At 40.8% G+C, this 22,223-nt stretch overlaps 1 long non-coding RNA gene across 1 annotated transcript in view; it reads right to left on the bottom strand.

The window, feature by feature from the left end:
• Positions 1 to 22,223, bottom strand: part of LOC138737658 (uncharacterized) — a 122,323-nt gene that overhangs the window by 5,557 nt on the left and 94,543 nt on the right. The window lies entirely within an intron of this gene.

Genomic DNA, 22,223 nt, shown 5'->3' with positions numbered 1-22,223 from the left:
TTCCACTGATAAAATCAACAGGAAACTATACAATTCCTGAAATGGTGGAATGGATCTTAGCTTAGAACGACTGTGACTTATGATCAGAGAAATCTTCAAGGAAAAGATTGTGAAAATATCATTGTTAAAATATTCCAAGACATCATAGAATAATTTAATTATTCAATTAAAGTTTCATTCTAAGCTGAGAGAATGCACAGATATGTTCTTTATGAGGTGCAGACCTTATATGCTGTATCTACATATCCATCAGAGGTGACACAGTGTAGCCAATAATTTGATTGATGCCTGTCTCACAACTCATCATCCAATATGGTGATCAGCATGACTGCACACTTTCAGTGTTAGAATTGTACTATTAGGTGTTCCTTGGTATTCCTAATAATCAGGTGGAATATAGTTTGTTGGAAAGCTAGAAACCCTTAAAGCTCCTTTGAACTAAGAGCAGCAGTCTGACCAAATTATTGTTTCAGTGCCAGTCACCCGGGTTTGAATCCACCACTGTCTGTAAGGACTTTGTACGTTTTTTCTTGTAATGTCATGGCTTTCCTCCTGGTACTCTGGTTTCTTCCCATGTTCAAAAGACTTAGCGGGTTAGTAGGTTAATTGGTCACATGGGTGTATTTGGGTCACCCAGCATCATGGGCCCGAGGAGCCTTTCACTGCAGTGTATCTCTATGATGACTAAAATTCTGAGCTATTCCAGTACCTGGAGTGAATCTTGGCTATCAATGCTCCTTTGTGCTTGCGTATGTGTTGATTTTTGGTGCTGGCCAGCATTTCTATGCTGGAAGAAAAGAGGGTCCAAACCACATACAAAAAAAGCCCTGCTCAAGGTAGGAGCAGGACTCCATAGTTCATTGCACTATTTCACACACTATTTCAGGCAGGCAAGCCTGATAATATGCTTGACATGTGTAATCCCAAACTGTGGAGCTATCGATCAACCACATTAGACAGAAAGTTGTGATTAATAGGCTTTAATCACCTTAAGGTATCAACACATCTTACATATTGCTGGCCCGGTCCCAAGGCAGGTACTGAGGGAGGAATTTGGGCATAACAGTTTTTATATGGATTTCTGGGAGGGAGAAGTCACAGGCTCAGGGGGTGGGCCAACTCATACAATGCAAGTAATACAATGGTTACACCACATTCACCCCTTCTTTTGAAACAAAATCCGGGGAGGTGGTGGGGTGATGTGATTCAATGTTCATTATAGGTTCAGCCTGTCCAGTGGTCTCGTCTGTTGCTGTGACCACCATAAGGTTTGCTATGGCACAACTACTGGTTCCCGGGTGGTGTCTTACATGACAGATTGTGCCTCTGGTGGCTGAGAGGGGGGGAGGGCTAGTAGGACCGTGGGGTTGCTTGGTCTTGGATTGGGGAGCTATGTCGGGTGCAATTAGTGGGGCCAGTTGGCCAGGGTTACTGTGAGGGGATGTTGATTGGTTGGTCCCCTGCATACATCAGGTCTCAGATGGAAACTATGTCCTGCTGCCCATCCTGGTACTCCATGTAAGCCTATTGGGGTTAGCGTGGAGGAGGTGGACCTTCTCAACCAGAGGGTTAGTCTTGTTGCATCTGATATGCCTCTGGAGCAATATAGGCCCAGGGGTTGTCAGCCAGGACAGCAGTGTGTTTCCCAACGCCAACTTCCTGGGGAAGGAAAAGAGCCTTTCATGTGGTACTACATTTGTAGCGGTAGAGAGGAGGGTCCTGGTGGTAAGGAATGCCTCAGAGAGGACATCCTGCCTCTGGAAGATGGGTAGGCCTAGGAGGATTGCCTTCCAGGAGGTGCTGTTCTCACTTTCTATCTGGCCATTCCTCCGGGGGTTATAACCCATAGTCCTGCTTGTGGCAATGCCCTTGGTCAGCAGGTACTGGCATAGCTCCTCACTCATAAACGAGGATCCTCAGTCACTATGGATATAGCAGGGGTATCCAAATAGAGTGAATATACTATACAGTGCCTTAATGACTGTGGCCGTGATCATGTCCGGACAGGGGATGGCAAATGGGAAGCGGGAATATTCATCAATGATATTCAGGAAGTATACATTCCTGTTGGTGGACAGAAGGGAGCCCTTGAAATCCATGCTCAGCCACTTGAAGGGACGGGCAGCTTTGATGAGGTGGGTTTTGTCTGGCCAATAGAATTGGGATTTACTCTCGGCACAGACCGGGCAGCTTCATGTCAGCTCCCTGATATCTTTAACAAAATAGGGGAGGTTACGGGCTCTAACAAAATGGTAGAGCCTGGTGACCCTGGGATGGCAGAGATTATTGTTGAGGACTTGAAGGCACGTGTCCCCCGGGACAGGGCACCAGGAGTCTCATTGAGCTTCCCAAGCCGGTACAAGATCTCATAGTTGTAGGTGGATAGCTCAATTCTCCACCTCAGGATCTTGTTTTTCTTAATTTTTCCCTGCTGTTTGTAATTGAACATAAAGGCAACTGCTCACTGGTCAATCATCAGGGTGAACCAGGTAGTACCTCCAGTGATGCACAGCTTCCATTAAGGCCTAGGCCTCCTTTTTGACAGCTGAGTGTCAAAGTTCAGGGCCATGGAGAGTTCAGGAAAAGAAAGCTACTGGCCTGCCCGCCTGGTTGAGCATGGCAGCCAGGGTAAAGTCAGATGGATCACTCTCCACCTGGAAGGGGATGGAATCATCCACAGCATGTATTGCCGCCTTGGCAATGTGTCACCCTTGATGCTTGTGAACACCGCTTGGGCTTTCGCTGACAGGGGAAAGGTGGTAGATTTCACCAGGGGGTGTGTTTTGTCCGCATTATTCGGGACCCATTGGGTATAATATGAAAAGAAGCCCAAGTACCTTTTCAGGGCCTTGAGGGCATGGGGGAATAGGAAAACCAACAGGGGGTGCATGCAGCAAGGTTGGGCCCAATGATGCCATTCTCCACTACGCAGCCCAGGATAGACAGCTGTGAAGTACTGAACACACACTTCTTTTCGTTATGTTAGGTTGAGGTTTTTGGCCGTCTGGAGAAATTTCTGCAGGTCAGCATCATGATTCTGCTGGTCATGTCCGCAGTGGTCACATTATCCAGGTAAGGAAATGTGGCCTTGAGTCTATAGTCATCCACAATTTGGTCCATCTCCCTCTGGAAGAAAGAGACCCCCATTGGTGACCCTAAAAGGGACTCATAGGAAGTGGTAGAGGCCGCCATTTGCCTCGAAGGCAGTGTACAGGCTGCCCTCCGGGCAGATCAGTAGTTAGTGGTAGGCTGACTTAAGTTCGTGGTTGAGAACTAGGCGATCTCATTTACCATGTCAGCGATGCGGGGGAGTGGGTAGGCATCCAGCTGGGTGAAATGGTTTACAGTCTGGCTATAGGTGATGACCATGTGGTGTTTCTCTCCACTCTTAACAACCACCACCTGTGCCCTCCGGGGGCTTGTGCTGGGTTCTAAGATTCCTTCTGCTAGAAGCTGTTTGACTTCTGCGTTGATGAAGGCTCTGTCCATGAGGATGTATTGCCTGCTCTTGGTGGTTACTGGCTTGCAGTCGGGGGTGAGGTTCTCGTACAGGGGCAGAGGTGGGACCCGGAGGGTAGAGACCACAGGTCATATTTGGGGTGGGGGTGGGGGTGGGGGTGGGTGTTGGGTGGTTTAAGACTTTGCAGTTGCAAACCGCAAGGGGCGGGTGTGGGTCGTCAAACTGCAGTTGGACACTCTTTAGCTGGCACTGGGTCCAGTCCCAGTATGACTGGTGCACAGAGCTATGGCATGATAAGGAGCTTAAAGTTCTAATACTTCATGTCTCATACAGTCAGTGTTATGGTGCAGCAACCATGGATCTCTGCTGAGTGGGATTTGGAGGTCAGAAAGACTTTACATTTTGTTGGGGTTACTGGGAGGGAGTAGCACTGTACTGTGCTCAGATGGATGAAGCTCTCCGTGCTCCCTGTATCAAATAGGCAATTTGTGACATGACCACTTACCTCGATGTTCATCATGGTCCTGGCCAGTTGTTGTGGGCTGTCCTGATCCAGGGTAATGGAGAGAAACACCTGGTTGCTATCTCTAGAGTTGGTTTTGGGTATCTGCCAAGATGGCTGCCCCCATGCCACCCATGTTGTGCTGTTTCTCGCCACCAGAAATTATGCCAGAAGTGATGCTGTCCCAGTTTTCCACCCTCATGGCCCCGCCAAGCCATTTCCCATGACCAGAAGTGATGCCGGAGGTGAAGCCTGAAATGACGTGGCCATACGCAGCACTGCTAGAGGAAGGTTGGGACCTACATACCTTCCCATAGTGTCCCTTATTCCCGCAGGTGGACCATGTAGCGTTTCAGGCTAGGCAGTTCTTTCGGGGATGCTTCACATGTCTGCATAAGTAACACTTTGGCTGCTCGATGGTGGCAGCGGTGACCTGGGATCCCGTGTCCCAAAATAGCAGCGCCCAAGCTCCCCATGTGACAGCCGTATTCCCTAAGGAGAACTCTGAATTCAACTGCACTGTCTCAAGTGCTTTAGCCAGGTCAACTACTTCTTGCAGGCTTCAATCACCCTTTTCCAGGAGTCTCTGACCAACGTGATCAGACTTGAACCTAGCCACACATGCAACGCGTATCAGGCCTTCTAGATGGGCAGCATCAGAGATTTCTCTGCAGTCGCAGGTTCGCCCCAGCTCCCACAGGACCCACATGTACTCGTCAACTGACTCACCAGGCGCTTGCCTACAACTGCCTAGGAGAAATCTGGCATAGATGACGTTCGTCAGGGTCTGATACTGTTTCTAAGTAAGAAGTTTAGTCTCTTATCATCTAGAAGATTCGGTGGCCGACCTGAGCAAAGAGTAGATCTTGTTTGTTTTCCTCACTCTGCACATCATTGCATTTCATGAAGGTTTTGAGGCAGTGCAACCATTTATCGAATTTGACCAAGGCTTCCTGATCATTAGGGTTGGTGTCCAGTTTATCCACCTGTATTGCCTTGCCCATGGCCCAAAAATTTAAGGTGATTAAATTGTAACACTATCAATCAACCACACTAGACAAAGAGTTGTGATTAATAGGCTTTAATCATCTTAAGACATCAACACATCTCACATGTTGCTGGCCCGGATCCAAGGCAGGTATTGAGGGAAGAGTTTGGGCGTAACAACCTTTATAGGAATTTCTGGGAGGAAGGAGTCACAGGTTCAGGGGTGGGCCAGCTCATACAATACAAACAATACAGTGGTAGCACCACACAGACATGCCCTATCAGAATCCTTGACTGTAAGTATTAGGGTAGAACTCGTGTCTATAAAGTTTATATAGGTGTGGTCAGCCATATTAATGCCAGGAAGGAATCATGACTGACAGAGATAGATGAATATGGAGTGTGTATACAATTAAATGAATGAGGCTGGTGATGCAACTGTGGATGGTAATTATTATCCCATCAATCTTAATCTTCCAGGAAAAATCTTTAAACTTTTCCTGATATTCTCTCCATCTGTTGGCATTAATTGCTTTAACCACATCTTTTTCATTGTGTGGGAGAAGGGACTCGAAGGGCTTCAGGAGTCCCTGAGCTTGGAAGACCTTTATCCTCCTTTCCACTTTGACAAACAAAATGTTGAGAGGTGTTTTTCAAAATTATAGTGCTTTCATAAACTGTTAATTTTTTTCCTGAAAAATAGTACAAATTAAAGTTCTTTCAAATTTACATGTACTTATTTGTCTCACTCATGTAGATTATGCGAAGACTTCCATGCAGTCTCTTAAGAGATATTGTTCATTTGTCAATTTCAGTCAATACAGGTACACAATCTTTTATCCGGAACCTTTGGGGGACAGTGCATTCCGAATTTTGGATTTTTCCAGATTTCAGAACAAAAGCTAGCTGTCCCAGATTTAAGCCCACCCATATTCTGCTGCCATCTCTCTCCCCCCCCCACCCACCTGAATCACGCTGCCATCTCTCCCTCTCTCCCCCTCCGCTGCACCAGCACCGGGAAAAAAATGCCAGTTTTTGGAGCTTTCTGGATTTTAGATGTCCAGATAAAGGATCGTGTACCTGTAGTAGGAACTCCAATTAATTTATTTCCTACTCTTGAATAAAGAAGACGATAATATCTTGGCTATCATAGCTTAAATTTAGATCTGATTTTTTGGTTCAGTACCATATTTTCTCAAATTTCCTGACAACATCAAAGGAAGCCATTCAGCACATCAATTCTATGCTGCCTCTTAGTGCAATACCATTCTTATTATTATTTCTCTATAACCTGTTCACTCACAAATACCCAGCACTGTTCATCTGATTTCTCCACAGCCACTAAAATGTAGGGAAATTTTCAATGAAACTAATGACTAGCAGACCTTTGAGAGAGTTGAGAAAACTTTCATGACCCCATGACTCCCCTCTATCCCAAGACATGTTCAATAATTCCAAATACACCACAACCTATTATCAACTTCTATGTCTTCCAATCCCCTTCATAATTCCCAACCACAACACAAGTTACAATCATTCGCAATATCCGTACACCTCCATGTCACCCTCCCAAACTCCTGCCAATCCCTATTGCTCGCAATTCACACATCTCACTTACAGCACTTAATAACCTCAATATGCTTGGGATTGTCTGATCTTGGAAGCTAAGCAGGCACAAGACTGGTCAGTTCATGGAGGGCAGACCCTTGGAACATTAGGTGCTGTAGGTTTCTGTGAGGAGCGCTGGATAAAGTGGCGAATCTCTGTTTGCCTTACAGTAGAAAATAAATTAAACACATCCAATCAATACTGCCTCTCAGAACATATCCATCAATTCCCCACTTAGACCCACATGACCATTACCTTTCATGTGCCCATTAAGAAGCTTTTGATTTTTACCTGTCCACAATTGAGGTAATTTATGGCAGCCATTTTAGCTAACAATTGATACATTTTTTTGGATGTGGTAATAAACCAAAATTTCCTGAGATATCCTTCCAATTGCAGGCAGACTATGTAAGCCCTTGCATCAAACCAAGGTCAATGGAGCAGAAAGGCAGATACAGCACTGCCACACCATCCATTGGCTAATGTTGATTGCACCTAGTTTTGGTGAGAGAGAAATGGGGCAAGAAAGGAAGCTAAGGATCAGGCACGTTAAATTTCTTTTAACTATTAGCATTTCCTTAATGTTTTTGCTATTATATGGTTTTGCTATGTTTATATTTAAAACTATAATATATACAGATTTTGTTTGTGTATCAGGAACCTTCAGAAACATTGTAAAAATCTTAATACCTTGTGTCAAAGGACAACAGTGCAGAGGCAGGTTATTTCTGTCTATCAAAGGATAGGTCATGCAGGTCTTGTTGGGGTGGGGTTGGGTGGATGTTTGTTAGCTGTGTCCATACCACCTGATGATGTTGCTTAAGATCTGTGCTCCCCACAGGGCCTTGCCATTCAGCTCCAGTTGTGACCCAATAAATTGGTCTTAACTGGTATATTTGGGGCTGTGAAGAAAAGTGGTGAACAAGAGGAAAAATGGTAGATGTATTTATGAATAATTTAGATTTATTTAAAAGGGAGTAACTGGCTCTGATGGCTGGAAAGTCCAATTTTGAAAAGACCACTTTGAGATGATATTTGCAGCAGGCAGTCAGGATTTTGAATTGGATACAAATATGTTTGCTTTCAATTGGTCAGTGAAGGAGGAAGACATGGGGATATGAGGAAAGTCCCATGGTTAGTCCAAGTGTTCATCACAGATCAGGATGTGGAAGTAAATATTCTAATGTATGCAACTTTCAGATGTTAACTCAACTATAATGTTCAGCCTTGTAACTGTATGGTACAGGAAAATCCCTGATTTCCAGAATTTAAGCAACTGTCAGCTTCAAGCAACCAGGAAAAAAAAGCAAAAATTAAATGAATAAAAAATGTGTAAGTTTAAAATGGGTGTGCCTTGCTGTTCATTCTCCATTTATGCATCACAGTCTCAACCAACAGGAAAATTCACTTATCTGACATCTGCCAATCCCTGTAGGTGGCAGGGGTTTTTACTGTATTAAGAACTGTATAGCATCAAAAATATCTGCATTCATGCATCCTTGGTCTGGGGACACCAATTAATAGACACTTGTGTAATAGTTTCAACATCAAAATTGCCAGAAATCTCCAAATGAATTTGGTTTCTTATTTGCAGAGTTAAAGTTGTTTTAAAATAAGCAGCTTGAACAAGTGTGGAAGTTTACATTGGGGTTCATTTCCATCTTGAACTGGAAATTGTAGCTTATATCCCTTTATTTTCCACCCATGAATATTAACTTCCCGAGTGCTGAAGGTGAAATGCTAGATGCTAGAAGACTAAGGGTGCACAGCTCATGCACTGAAGAAGCATACTGCAAGACAGAATCTTAAACTGTGTTCAATGCCCATTACAACCATTTCAAGAATGCACTGGACAACAAAGATTTTGCTTCCTAAACACTTCACACTTGGATTTTGGTCTGCTGATCATAAAAATTGCCTTAAAAGTTTCCTATCACATACTTTTTTTTAGATATAATCTATTTTTGTGATTATCTGTCATATTTTATATCCACTGGTATATTGCCCACAAAGCCAACTGTTTTGGTCAGTCCAAGAATTCCTGGGCCTGCACTCAGTGCAGATACTATGCAAATATTGTCTTGGGTCTGGGCATGCTTATTTATAAATGCAGCTCTCATATACAGATGCTGTGCATTACGTTGATTATAGCTTGAATGGATGTCGATGCACATGTTTTTCAGACAATAGGATTTACTGTCTTCAGGAAGATTCAGTACAGCAGAAATGCCTGGTCAATGTCACAACTACTGTGATACATTCTGTTACATTTGTGGCGACTTTACACTTGATGCTCAAAGATGCAGCATGACTGCGCTTATTGAGAAAGACTATGAGCTCTAGTTTGATTATAAAAGTGGTGACCCAAGACAAACCCTGGGCTCTTCATGTTTGTTGTGCAACATGTGCAGTTATCCTGAGAGTATGGTTCAGAGTATGGTTTGTTACCCCTCCATAAATCTTGTCCGCGAAGCCAAGCCAAAGGAAGGATGGTTCAGAGGTACATTCTGTGATTACACATGCTAAATTCCTACCTGATGCATCATATCTGAAATGACCTTGATAATAACTTAATGAGCTTGAAGTTTCTTATTGTTATCCCCAATTTATTTTCAGGAAGCAAACCTTTTGGGGGAAAAAATGTTGTCTAGTGTTACAGACTTGAGGGGAAAATCTACACCATTCTTGAATGTTATTAACAATTAAATACTTTGAGTTGTATTGGTACTTGCTGTTAAGTGATTGACATGAATATTAAAAATGACAGAAAACTATAAATGAATAATAACTTTCAGATGACAGTAAAAGTAATAAATAACAGCAATGTATCAGGCAGAAGATTAATGAATGAATTGTTCACCAGTGATGAAATCTCAATGGGATTTGATGTGATAGAACAGTACTGAGCAAGTGAATAATTACAGAATAGAACTCACCCACATTTTTATGGCTGAAGTATTTTAGGATATTAGAATCTCAATTTGTTAGAGAGAGTAGTCTTGCAATGCAAAATCCTTCTGCTAATAACTTTGCTGAAGTAGAAAAAAAAACATAATTTAAGCATCAGCTACTGTGAAAATTTTCCTGCTGCACCAGCAAATTTCCATACTTTAAATGTGCCAAGAATCCTACTTCTCATATCTATATTTTTAATAGCCTTTTGGCTCTAGGTTTTAATCACCTCAAGGAAGCTAAGAGCCATCCATTTCTATCCTACAGTGTTGTTTTCAGCAGTGCAGATGATACCACACGTAGGATCTGTGATCTGAAGTCTAAAGAGAAACAAGTCTCTTCTGCTGGAAAGGTGGGTGGGCCACATTTGTGTCTGCAGCTAACACAGCCTGTTACAGTGGCCCGCTGATGCTCACTGACAAGACCGATGCATGAAATATTGGGTTTTGTCTCCAGTAAGAGGATCAGAGCATACAATATTATAAGAGATAAGTAAGAAAAAAGTTTAAAAAATGCAAACTCTCATCAAAGTTAAAATTTGTATTGTACCTCATGTTAAATCGGAACAAGCAGCCTCAGGGGATCCAAATAAGCACAGCCAGTGACATTCATCACCGCATCTAATTAGTCAAATTATGGGAGTGAGCTATAAATGGGCCCCAAGTTTTATCAAAAGAAATCTTGTTTTTCATGATATTATGCCTAATTTTCTCCAGATTTAAAAAAACATCTAATAGCCATTGATTATGTGTAGGTAAGAACTCATATTTCCATTTTAACAGAATTGTTCTTCTTGCTAATAAAGTGGAGAATGCTATAACCTGTCTTTGATTAGAAGATAAAATTATATTTTTAACTTTAGAAAAACCAAATGGTGCAATTACCAGACATGGCTCTAAAGTGATCCTAAATATGGTAGAAAAAGTTCGAAAAATGTCAGTCCAATATTTTGCCAATTCGGGCAAGTCCAAAATGTGTAACAAAGAAGCAGTGAATATTTTACATTTGTCACAAAGTGAATTAATATCTGAATAAATCTGAGCAAATTTGACTTTGGAGAAATGTACATGATGGAGCACTTTGAATCGAATAAGACTATACCTAGCACACAATGATGAATCAGGCCCAAATTTGAGAAATATATTCAGATCATTCTCCCATTCAGTTTTAATTCCACTTCAAGAAATTGCTTTCATATTCAATAGTTTGAAATATAAAGCAGATATCATGTCTTTATGAGTAAATTGAATCTCTAATAGCTCATCAATTAAAATTTGGGTCAGGAAGAGTAGGAAATGGTAAAAGCTTAGAGCGAACAAAAATATGATAATATCTGAAATAATGTCTATTTGATCGGTTAAATATCATCCCCAATTTTTTTCTTATCTCTTGTAGTGTATATATGAACATTTATTGGGTTTAGGATTCAGCAGTATTGTAATATATGCTATTATTTTTAATAATATGCTATTATTTTTAAATCCGCAAAAGTTCGTTGCAATTGATTTTACTGCTTATTCTTATTTGTTTTTCTGATAAAACTCAATCAAAATAATTTTTAAAGAAAGAAAGAGGATCAGAGCTAGCAGAATCCCATTGTCTTTAGGGTAGAACATTTGGAAGGGAGAAGAAGGATCTATATCATATGTAAATAAGAATTTTAGTTTAATTTGGTCATCGTCTTGCACAGACATGTGGGATGAAATGGCTGCTCCTGTGCTGTACTGTTTTATGTTCTATATTATGTATTTAGTTAAATTAGTCAAATAAAGTTGTCTGTCATCATAAACGCAGAACCCTAACTAAATACTTTCCTGTGCAGCCCAATAGATTGTAAAAATCTTGCACTGTCAATTTAGAACTGGATGGAAATCCTTAACAGAGGGCTCTGCCCAGGAGGAAGGATTTAAAAATGATTTAGCTATGACTTCCTTTCACATTCAAGAAGAGATAATCCCTTGCCCCTGATTTATGCAAAAATGTTGTGAATTGTACAAAGGCTGGTTTGCTAAAACCCCAAGCATTAATTTCACACTTGAAATGCCATCCCTCCTTACAGATATTGTTTACCTGCTTAGCATTTTCAGCAAATTTATTTCTATTACAGATTTCTAGCAAACTCTGTCTGGCTTTGTTTTTATTTTGGTTTTGATTATGGTAAATCCTCATTTCCTGTCTTCCACCTCTGTGGTGAGCCACACAGAGCCATTTAACTCTTCACCCAGTCAATAAAATGAAAAGCATGTCCTAGTGAAATTAATCCAATATTAATGAGAAAACTCTGTGGGGGGGAGGCAACATACCAGCTTTCTAATGCTGAACTGTATCCCATTCCTGCTGGTAAATAAGAACTTTGCTATCCTGACAAAGTCAATGCACCACTTGCACATTCTGCAGATAAATCTAGTAAAGGATTCCACAACAAATTTAAGAGTCATTATTTCATGATCATAAAAGAATGTCGAAATTCATCTCAAAAAGTTTTAAAAAAATTGTATTATGCACCTGTGGTGAACTGCTGTACACTCATTAACCTGGCTCCACCCTGTTCTGTGACTGTACCTGTGGCTCCTTCGTCTTGACCCTGTATAAAGGCTCCAACATCACAACCCCTCCCCAGAAAACCTGGGTCATAGCACAGGATGGTTTTCAAGTTTATTATAAATAAAAGCCTATTGTTCTGTAACTGCAGTCTTTTGAGAATTAATAGTGCATCAATTTTATTTACAATTTTTTTCCAACGATGGAACAACTCTCGAAGCCTGATAAAGTGGAGATCAATCCACAATCGCCAGAAGCCTCAAACTGCTTTAAACTCTGGCTACGCTGCTTTGACGTCCTTTCTGCAAAATTCCTCCGGAATCGTGGCGACAGAGGCAAACAAGGTGCACCTATTCTTCTCCTGGGTCGGACATCGAGTGTTCTAGATGATCAGGGACACCTCAATGTACAGAAAGGCAATGGACATACTGAAGGACCAGTACAGGGAGAAAGTCAATGAAGTATATGCCAGGCACATGCTGGGTACCTGTAGACAACGACCGGGTGAATTGAGTGATGAGTTCCTCCAGTCTCTGCGGGGACTCACACAAGCATGCAACTTGCAGTCGATGTCGGCCACCCAAAACAGAGGACATAATCCAGGATGTCTATGTCGCAGGCGTAACGTTGGACTGCATACGCCAAAGGCTACTAGAGCAGAGTACTTAAAAGGGATGATCGACCTTGATAAATCACTGGAAGCGTACTTGAAGAATGGGTGGGGTCCATACGGGAGCTGTCATCATGGGATGTGGATTTGTAGGCCTGCAGTCCGCTACCATGTCCGACAAGTAAGTCCACCACAGATACTGTCTCCCAGGAGTACCCGAAGTGCTACTTTTATGGCCAACCAAAGCAGCTCCAAAAATGCTGCCCAGTGAAAGACCCGATGTGCTTAAAGTTCAAAAAGAAGGGATACTATGCGAAGGTATGTTGAAAAACAGTGGCCTTCTAGGCCCAGAGCTACCACGTTCACGGCATGGAGGCCACTGTCTTAGCTGCCGTCATCTTCAGGAGATGACCATGCCATGACATGGAGGCTGCCATCTTGGACACTGTCACCTTCTGGGGATAACCATGCTGCTGCATGGGTGCCACCATTATGCTCCCAAACTATGAGTCAGTACAGACCAGACCAAGAACTGACACTGGCCTCCATGGAACTGGATCAAAACAGTCTGCATCAACTCTCCTGGTCTATGATGGACATCTCAACCAACGATCAGGTGACAAGGTGCCATTTTGATAGCAGGAGCACTGTGGGTTTTATCCACTCCAATAGGTGCAGCATTACTCCCTTAAACCAAGACCAATAAGCTATAAATTTGCCCTGGCCTCAAAATCCCATTCAGCTGAGATCAGCATCTACACCACTGTGATGCTGACCATGTGGGGCACAGAATGGGGTGGAGGCAGATAAATGAGTGTACAGCAGTTCACCATATTCACCCCCTCTTGAATTTTTTTATTTTGTTGTGGGGCACAAAGTCTTACAGGTTAAGTCTGTCCAGTGGTCTGGTCTTCTGTTGTGACTGTACTGTAGCTGGGACCGTTGTTGAGTCCTGAGCTCCAGCGCTGTGTCGACCTGCTGGAGGCGAGGTGACGCAGCCAAAGTGACTGGAGCAGGGGTGAAAAGCTGAGAGCAATGCACAGAGAAATGATTGCGCCACTGAATAATACCCCTGCTGTAATGCGGAGATTTGTGCAGGTAGTCCTCCTGCCTCCAAGTTCTACTGTCCCAAATTTGATCCTGAACTTTGCTGGTCTCTGTGTACAGATGGCATATTCTCCCTGTCATCACCTCACTTTCTTCCCTTTGCTTTTATTTTTTCCCACATCCCAAAAGCATACTAGTGTTGGTGGCAGTAGGAGTAAAGTTTGCTAACTGGTAAATAGGGAAAAAATAGGATTGAGGCGATTGCTCAGAGAGCTGGCATAGGCTCAATAGGCTGAATGACTTCCTTCCTTCCTTTGCAAGAGCATATGAAATGCTAGCCAAATCTGGCTAAACTGTTTTAGCATTTACAGTGTGAGCATTTAGAATCAAATATGGCAAACTGCCTGGCCCCTCTTATCTATCAAAAGCAGAGAAAAACAATTTGACTTATTATTGCAGAACACAAGTTCTGGAGAAACTCAGTAGGTCACACAGCATCCATAGGAAACAGAAGGTAGTTGATGTTTTGGACCTGAGTCTTTTGTCAGGCATCTAATATTGGGCAATGTAATCTGACATTATTGCCCTATTGCTCTCTTCTCTTTCATCAGCCAAATGATACAAGGTGTCATAAAGAGACTTGTCAAATATCACTTATTCACCAATATTCTGCTGAGTAGAGGCTACTGGGATTCAGACCTCATCACAGCCTTCGCCCAGAGGTGAGGCAAGAGTGACTAGCCCTGACATCAAGCAAGTATTGGACATAGTGCAGCATTGAGGATCCCTGACAAAATTGATGTCAAGAGGAAACAATAGAAGAGCAATGCACTGGCTGACCTGTACCTCACAAAAAGGGAGGTGGAGGTCAGTCATTGTAGCCGCAGGATATTAATGAAGTTCCTCAGGTAGTGTTGTAACACAAAGTGTTATCAAACAGTCAGACAGGAAGCCGATCAGATTGGAGATCAGTTTCCATTATTTATAACTGTAGGGTCATCTTACTGCCCAGACAGGAATCAGGTCAAGCTTCACCATGTCAATCATGGTGAAGCTCACTCACTCACAGGTAAAGCCACCTTCTCATTGGCTCTCCTCCTCAGCTGAAGTTACAGGTGTCTACCCGGGTCAGCCCCTTAGCCAGCTGTAGTATAAAACTCAGCACTGGGCTATTTTTCTCTCTCTTGGAACCATCCCAAAGCTCAACACCACGTTGCAATCCACAGATGATGCTGAAGGACTAATTGTGAGGTGTATGCCAGTGAAAGGTGGCACACCTGGGAGAATCTGTCATGTCTCACCTGTTGTAACATGTAAATAGGTATTTAATTTTGTTAATCAGTGTGCCTTACCTATACATTGGGAGAGTGGTCGCAGGTACTTTTTGTTTTACTCTCAATATAATGTGGATAATTTAGTAAGATCAGAAATGTGCAGGTATGTTGGTTTTATTTAATTCGTGTTTAATTTCACATTAATAAATTGCACAATTTGAGTATTAAGATGTGCCTAGGATTGGCACTCATTGAACCTTTTGAATCTGCAACCTATACCATCACCACTACAAGTGTCTTGGTTCCTATTGTTTTCAGCTACAGTACCTTTCATAATTCTGGCACAAACACACTATTTTCCTCTATTTGTCCCTATGTTCTCCTGTTTTAAAATTGAAATCTAACAATTCACATGAAATTAAAGTACACATTTCAGATTTTATTCAAGGTTATTTGTATACATTTTGCTTTGACCCTGTAGAAATTGCAGCACTTTTTATACATAGCCCCCCATTTCAGGGCACCATAATGCTTGGGACATTTGGCTTTACAAGTGTTTGTGAATACTCAGGCATGTTTAATTGCTTCTTTGGTGCAAGTATAAGAGAGCTACAATTGCTTCTAAGCTATTGATCACCTTTAGAGTTTGTAGTTGCCATTTTTCAGAGATTTAAATTTTGAATACAGCACGATAACAGCTATTTAAGTCCATGAATCTGTGCTGCCCAGTTTACATCCCATCAACCTACACCCCTAGTACGTTTTGAACTGTGGGAGGAAACCAGAGCCACCAGAGAAAACTCATGCAGATATGGGGAGAACGTTCAAACTCCTTACAGACCGCACGGGATTCGAACCCCGGTCTGATCCCGATCGCTGGCACTGTAAAGGGGTTGCACTAATTGCTATGCCAACTGTGCTGCCCTATGTTGTGCCAACAAAAGTCAAAGAGGCTGAAAAACAAGAATAAAACAGGAAGAGACATCACCCAAACCTGAGGATGACCACAACCAACAGCTTGAAATATCATTAAGAGTGTACTGGTGAGCTCGGTAATTGCAAAGGGGCTGGTATTCCAAGGAAGACCTCCACTGCTGATAACAGAAGAATTCTCATCATGATGAAGAAAAATCCTCAAATGTATATCCCACAGATCAGAAATACTCCTCAGGAGCCAGGTGTGGATATAGCAATAACTATTGTCCATGGAAGACTTAAGGAACAGAAATACAGAGGCAATACTGCAAGTTGCAAACCATTAGTTAGCCAGATTGCAGTTTGGCAAGAAATTTTTAAGAGTCTGGAAAAGATCTTATGGACAGATGAGACCAAGATTAAGCTGTATCAGGGAGATGGCAAGAGCAAAGTAAGGAGGCATAAAGGAACTGCCCAAGATCCCAAACCTATATCTTTTGCTATGGAGAGCACTGTACTTCAATGATCTCCCTTCAATTCTATGATAAAATGTTAACAGATGATTCATCAAATCCATTTGCAATTTCATATTTGCACAGATCAAAGCCAAGATGATATTCTTGGGAAAGTAAGCTAAGAAGTGCCAGGTCACTACAATCTCCAGTGAATATAACTATTTCTCTGTTATTCATGGAGGACCCCTTGCTCTTGCTGATCAAATGAACCAACCATATAGGCACTGTGGATACAACAGATCAGAAGCTGGGTGTCGAGAGAATGCTGAGTTACGTTCTGACACCACTAAGTCTTTCCACTATGTCCAATGCAAAGTCAGGATTGTGACGGAGTATGTTACACATACCTGGATGAATGTAAACATAATTATTCAAGATGCTCAACACTATCCAGGACAAAGCAGTCTGCCTCATTAACACCAAGCATTTCATCTCTCCTGATACACCAGTAGGATGCAAAGTTCAGTCAAGCTTTTTCCCAAAAACGTGTTCCAATCCCATAATGTGAAAGGATGGGAGCAAATGCACAAGGGATTAGTAGGAAGTGCAGGTTACTCTCCATTCTGATTTAGGAGTACACATTTCTTCACTGTTGTTGGGTTTAAATCTGGAATTCCCTTTTTAAAGGTACAGTAAGGGAATCTCATCAAAAGACTGCAGTGCTTCAAGGAGGCAACTCACCACCAGGAAAGAAGATTATTTTTGCCACGGATAGAATGAGCTTATACATAACCACAGCATTTACATTCTGCTCACTGGTGACCCCAAGATTAAAAAAATGGTTTGTGGATGGGGGCCAAGATGAGAAATCTGGTTCCTCATTAGTTATAAGCAACCAAAGAAGAAAAAACACAAGAAAGACAAATAAGCAGAAGAAATTATGGAGAAGACAGGGAAAAGCAACCAGAAGAAAAAGAAGGGCCTAGGTTGGGGGGGGGGGGGGGGGGAGGAGGAGTAGTATTATTATTTGAGGAAATGTTTGAAGAAGAAGTGGTAAGAAAGAAAGTTAAAGCTATTGCTAAAGTTCAACATACACTGATTATGGAAGAGTTGAAGTTAATAAGTTGAGATATTAAGAGATCAGAGGCTAAAGTTAATAAAGTATGTGAAATTATTAAAGAGATGCAGAAAAAGCATCAGGAAGTGGAAGAAAAAATCAAAGCATTAATTTGGAAAATCAATTTCTTCAAGAAAAAAATTGATAAAGCAAATGAAGGATTAGAGCAAATGTTGGTGATGAATAAACAATTGTCTGGAAAAAGTGGATTCATTAGAAAATTTTAGTTAAAGAAATAATGTTAAGATTGTTGGTCTGAAAGGAGAGGAAGGGGGAGATGTTTTTCAATTTTTACAACATTGGATCCTTCAGACTGTTGGACAAGAACATTTTAAAGGAGATATTGAGATTGAGAGAGCCCTTAGACGTAAACCTCAGCTGGATCAAAAGTCAAGGCCTATTTTGGTCAAATTTCTTCATTATCAAGTGAGGGAGAAAGTCTTAGGAATTATCAGCCAAATAGGCTGAAGAAAGAAAAACACCATTAGAATTTGGAGGGAACAAAATCTTCTTTTATCCTGATATAAGATTTGAATTATTGAAGAAAAGGAAGAGTTTTAATCCAGTTAAAAATATTGAGGAAGTAGGGATATACTTTTATTCTGCATTATCCTGCAACTTTGAAAGTATTTGTTCAAAGAGGTCCAAGTAGATTCTTTATGAATCCGGAACATGTTCAAGAATATGGAGAAAGTTTGCTGACATACATCAAGAATTGATCCAAAGAGTGGACACTTGAAGGTGGAAAGTTATATTCATGTGTTGAAATAAATCTAGAAACAGTTTGTAATATTGAAGGGATGAGTTTAATTACTTGGAGGAGCCAGAGATATGCTGACTGGTTCCTGCTGAACCGTGGATGTTTTTTTAAGGCTTTGGTTGCAATCCAAAAAATGGAGGGTGGTAGCGTTGTCAGGGAACTTTATGATGATGTTCAAGGAGGGGGTGCTTTCTTTTCTATTTTTCTTTTTTTTCTTCAAGTATTCAATCAAGTACTTTTTTTTACTGGATTTAATGTTTATTTTGCATTTAAGAGGTTAGTGAAGAGCTGAGGGCTGATGGAGGGGCATCATGAAAAAGGGGAAAATGTAAGAATTTTCAAATTTTTTACAATGAGTAAAAGATTAAAATTTGTGAGTTTTAATGTAAATGGGCTTCAAAACCCTATAAAGAGAGAGAGAGAGAGAGTTTTGACATGTTTAAAAAAAATTAGAAGTAAATATTTCTTTTCTACAAGAAACACAGTTAATTGAAAAAGAACATCAAGAATTGAAAAGGGACTGGGTTGGAATAGTAGAAGCATCGCATTTTAATATAAAAGCCAGAGGAGCAGCAATTTTGATAAATAAAAATCTTCCAATTAAAATACCAGTTTTATACCCATTTGCTCAACTTGTTTTAATAAATTGTCACATTTTTTTCTGAACAGTAGACATTAATGAATATTAATGTGGATAATGGTAAATTTATACAAGAAACCTTTTTAAACATGGGGAAGCTAATGAAAATATCTTAGTGGGTGGATATTTTAATTTTTGCCTTGACCCTCTATTGGATAGATCTGAAAAGAGTGTGTCAAAATCTCAGGCAGAGAAAATAACTTTGTTGTTAATGCAAGATTTGAAGTTGGTGGATACGTGGTGAAAGATATATCCCAGAGAAAGGAACTATTCATATTCCAGAATTGATATTTTTTTGCTATCAGCAAGACTTCAAGGTAGGGTACAATAGGATCAATATAAGGTGAGGCTTATATCAGATTATTCTCCTTTGTTCTTAGCATTATATTTAGAGGATAAGCAGAATACAAGCTTTCTTTGGCTTGGCTTCGCGGACGAAGATTTATGGAGGGGGTAAAAAGTCCACGTCAGCTGCAGGCTCGTTTGTGGCTGACAAGTCCAATGCGGGACAGGCAGACACGATTGCAGCGGTTGCAAGGGAAAATTGGTTGGTTGGGGTTGGGTTTTTCCTCCTTTGCCTTTTGTCAGTGAGGTGGGCTCTGTGGTCTTCTTCAAAGGAGGTTGCTGCCCGCCAAACTGTGAGGCGCCAAGATGCACGGTTTGAGGCGTTATCAGCCCACTGGCGGTGGTCAATGTGGCAGGCACCAAGAGATTTCTTTAGGCAGTCCTTGTACCTTTTCTTTGGTGCACCTCTGTCACGGTGGCCAGTGGAGAGCTCGCCATATAACACGATCTTGGGAAGGCGATGGTCCTTCATTCTGGAGACGTGACCCATCCAGCGCAGCTGGATCTTCAGCAGCGTGGACTCGATGCTGTCGACCTCTACCATCTCGAGTACTTCGACGTTAGGGATGTAAGCGCTCCAATGGATGTTGAGGATGGAGCGGAGACAACGCTGGTGGAAGCGTTCTAGGAGCCGTAGGTGGTGCCGGTAGAGGACCCATGATTCGGAGCCGAACAGGAGTGTGGGTATGACAACGGCTCTGTATACGCTTATCTTTGTGAGGTTTTTCAGTTGGTTGTTTTTCCAGACTCTTTTGTGTAGTCTTCCAAAGGCGCTATTTGCCTTGGCGAGTCTGTTGTCTATCTCATTGTCGATCCTTGCATCTGATGAAATGGTGCAGCCGAGATAGGTAAACTGGTTGACCGTTTTGAGTTTTGTGTGCCCGATGGAGATGTGGGGGGGCTGGTAGTCATGGTGGGGAGCTGGCTGATGGAGGACCTCAGTTTTCTTCAGGCTGACTTCCAGGCCAAACATTTTGGCAGTTTCCGCAAAGCAGGACGTCAAGCGCTAAAGAGCTGGCTCTGAATGGGCAACTAAAGCGGCATCATCTGCAAAGAGTAGTTCACGGACAAGTTTCTCTTGTGTCTTGGTGTGAGCTTGCAGGCGCCTCAGATTGAAGAGACTGCCATCCGTGCGGTACCGGATGTAAACAACGTCTTTCATGGCTTGGTTCAGCATCATGCTGAAGAAGATTGAAAAGAGGGTTGGTGCGAGAACACAGCCTTGCTTCACGCCATTGTTAATGGAGAAGGGTTCAGAGAGCTCATTGCTGTATCTGACCCGACCTTGTTGGATAAGCAGAATACAAGCTTTAGATGGAGGTTTAATAGCATGTTGTTGAAAAAGAAAGATTTTTGCCAGTTTATTAGAAATCAGATAAAGAAATTCTTGGACATTAATGCTGACTCTATGGATAATAATTTTTTTCTCTGGGATGCAATGAAGGCATATATAAGCAGACAGATGATAAGTTTTTCTTCTAAAGTTAGAAATGAGCATGTCTCAAATTTATAATTTGGAGACAGAAATATCAACTTTTGGAAAGGAATTACAAAAATTGTCAGAGAAAAAAGAATTCTTTTGAATAAAAAGTTACAGTATAGCACATTACAATCAAATAAAATGGAAAAATGATTATGAAAAACAAATAGATATTATGAACTTGGGGAATGAACACAAAGTGTTAGCGTGGCAATGGAAAACAGAACAAGAATCAAAAGTTACTATTGCAACTAGAGATTAGACAGATCACATGTCCTATAAACCCCAGGATACAAATAATAGATTTAAGCAATTTTATATGTAATTATATAAATCAGAATCTATGCAGGATGACAACAAAATTGATCAATGTTTTTAACTCAGAAGATATTAGGAACCTCTTTTACAGTTGAGATATTAGGAACCTCTTTTACAGTTGGAGAGGTTGCAAGAATTATAGCTTCTTTACAAAATAATAAATCCCCTGGTGAAGATGGATTTACATCAGAATTTTATAATGAATTTAAAGATGTGCTGATTCCTGTATTTATGCAAGTTTTAATACAATTGGAAGAAATGGGAAATTTACCTGATTCTTTTAAGGCAGCAACTAGAACGATAATTCCAAAAAAAGGTAAAGATCCATTAATCCATCGTCTTATACACTAATATCATTATTAAATGTGGATTACAAGATAACAGATAAATTATTGGAAAATAGGATGGAAAATCTTTTACCAAAATTTATTAACAAGGACCAAACAGGAATTATTTAAAAAAAGAAAATTGGTGGATAATGTAACTAGGTTGATTAATTTCTTTCATCTAGCCCAAAAGACCATTTAAGTGTAGCAGTGGCTTTAGATGCAGAAAAGGCATTTGATAGAGTAGAATGGGACTTTAAGACACTTGCTAAATTTGGCTTAGGACAAACATTTATAAATTGGATAAAAACATTGTATATCCAGAAGCAAGAATAGTAATAAATTGTCTAATGTCTGATTATATTAAATTAACAAGATCAACAAGACAAGGTGGTCCATTATCAACTGCCCTTTATGTAACAGTAATTGAACCATTAGTTGAATTAATTAGAATAGATTTAGATATCAAGGGTATTAAAACAGGGGCTAACGAACATAAACTTAGTTTATTTGCAGATGATTTAATTGTTCATATGACAGACCTGGAAATTCACTAGGTAAATTACATATGCAATTAGAACAATATACAGAAGTTTCTTGTTATAAAGTTAATTGAAATAAAAGTGAAATCATGCCATTTACTTTTGGTGACTATACACAATGTTTACAAACTACGAAATTTAAATGGCCTGAATGTGGAATAAAATATTTGGGAACAAGAACTGTTAACCATTTAGGGAATCTTTTTAAAATTAATTATGGACCATTGTTTAAGAAAATTGAAAAGGATTTTAAAAAATTGATTGATTTACCAATACATTAATTGGCTGAGAAAATTGTATTAAAATGAATATTTTACCACAGGTACAATATTTATTTCAATCTT

This window comes from Narcine bancroftii, chromosome 6 (assembly GCF_036971445.1).
Source record: "Narcine bancroftii isolate sNarBan1 chromosome 6, sNarBan1.hap1, whole genome shotgun sequence".
Lineage (NCBI taxonomy): Eukaryota > Metazoa > Chordata > Chondrichthyes > Torpediniformes > Narcinidae > Narcine > Narcine bancroftii.
Note: the sequence above shows the minus strand (reverse complement) of the source record. Positions and strands in the feature narration are given on the sequence as shown.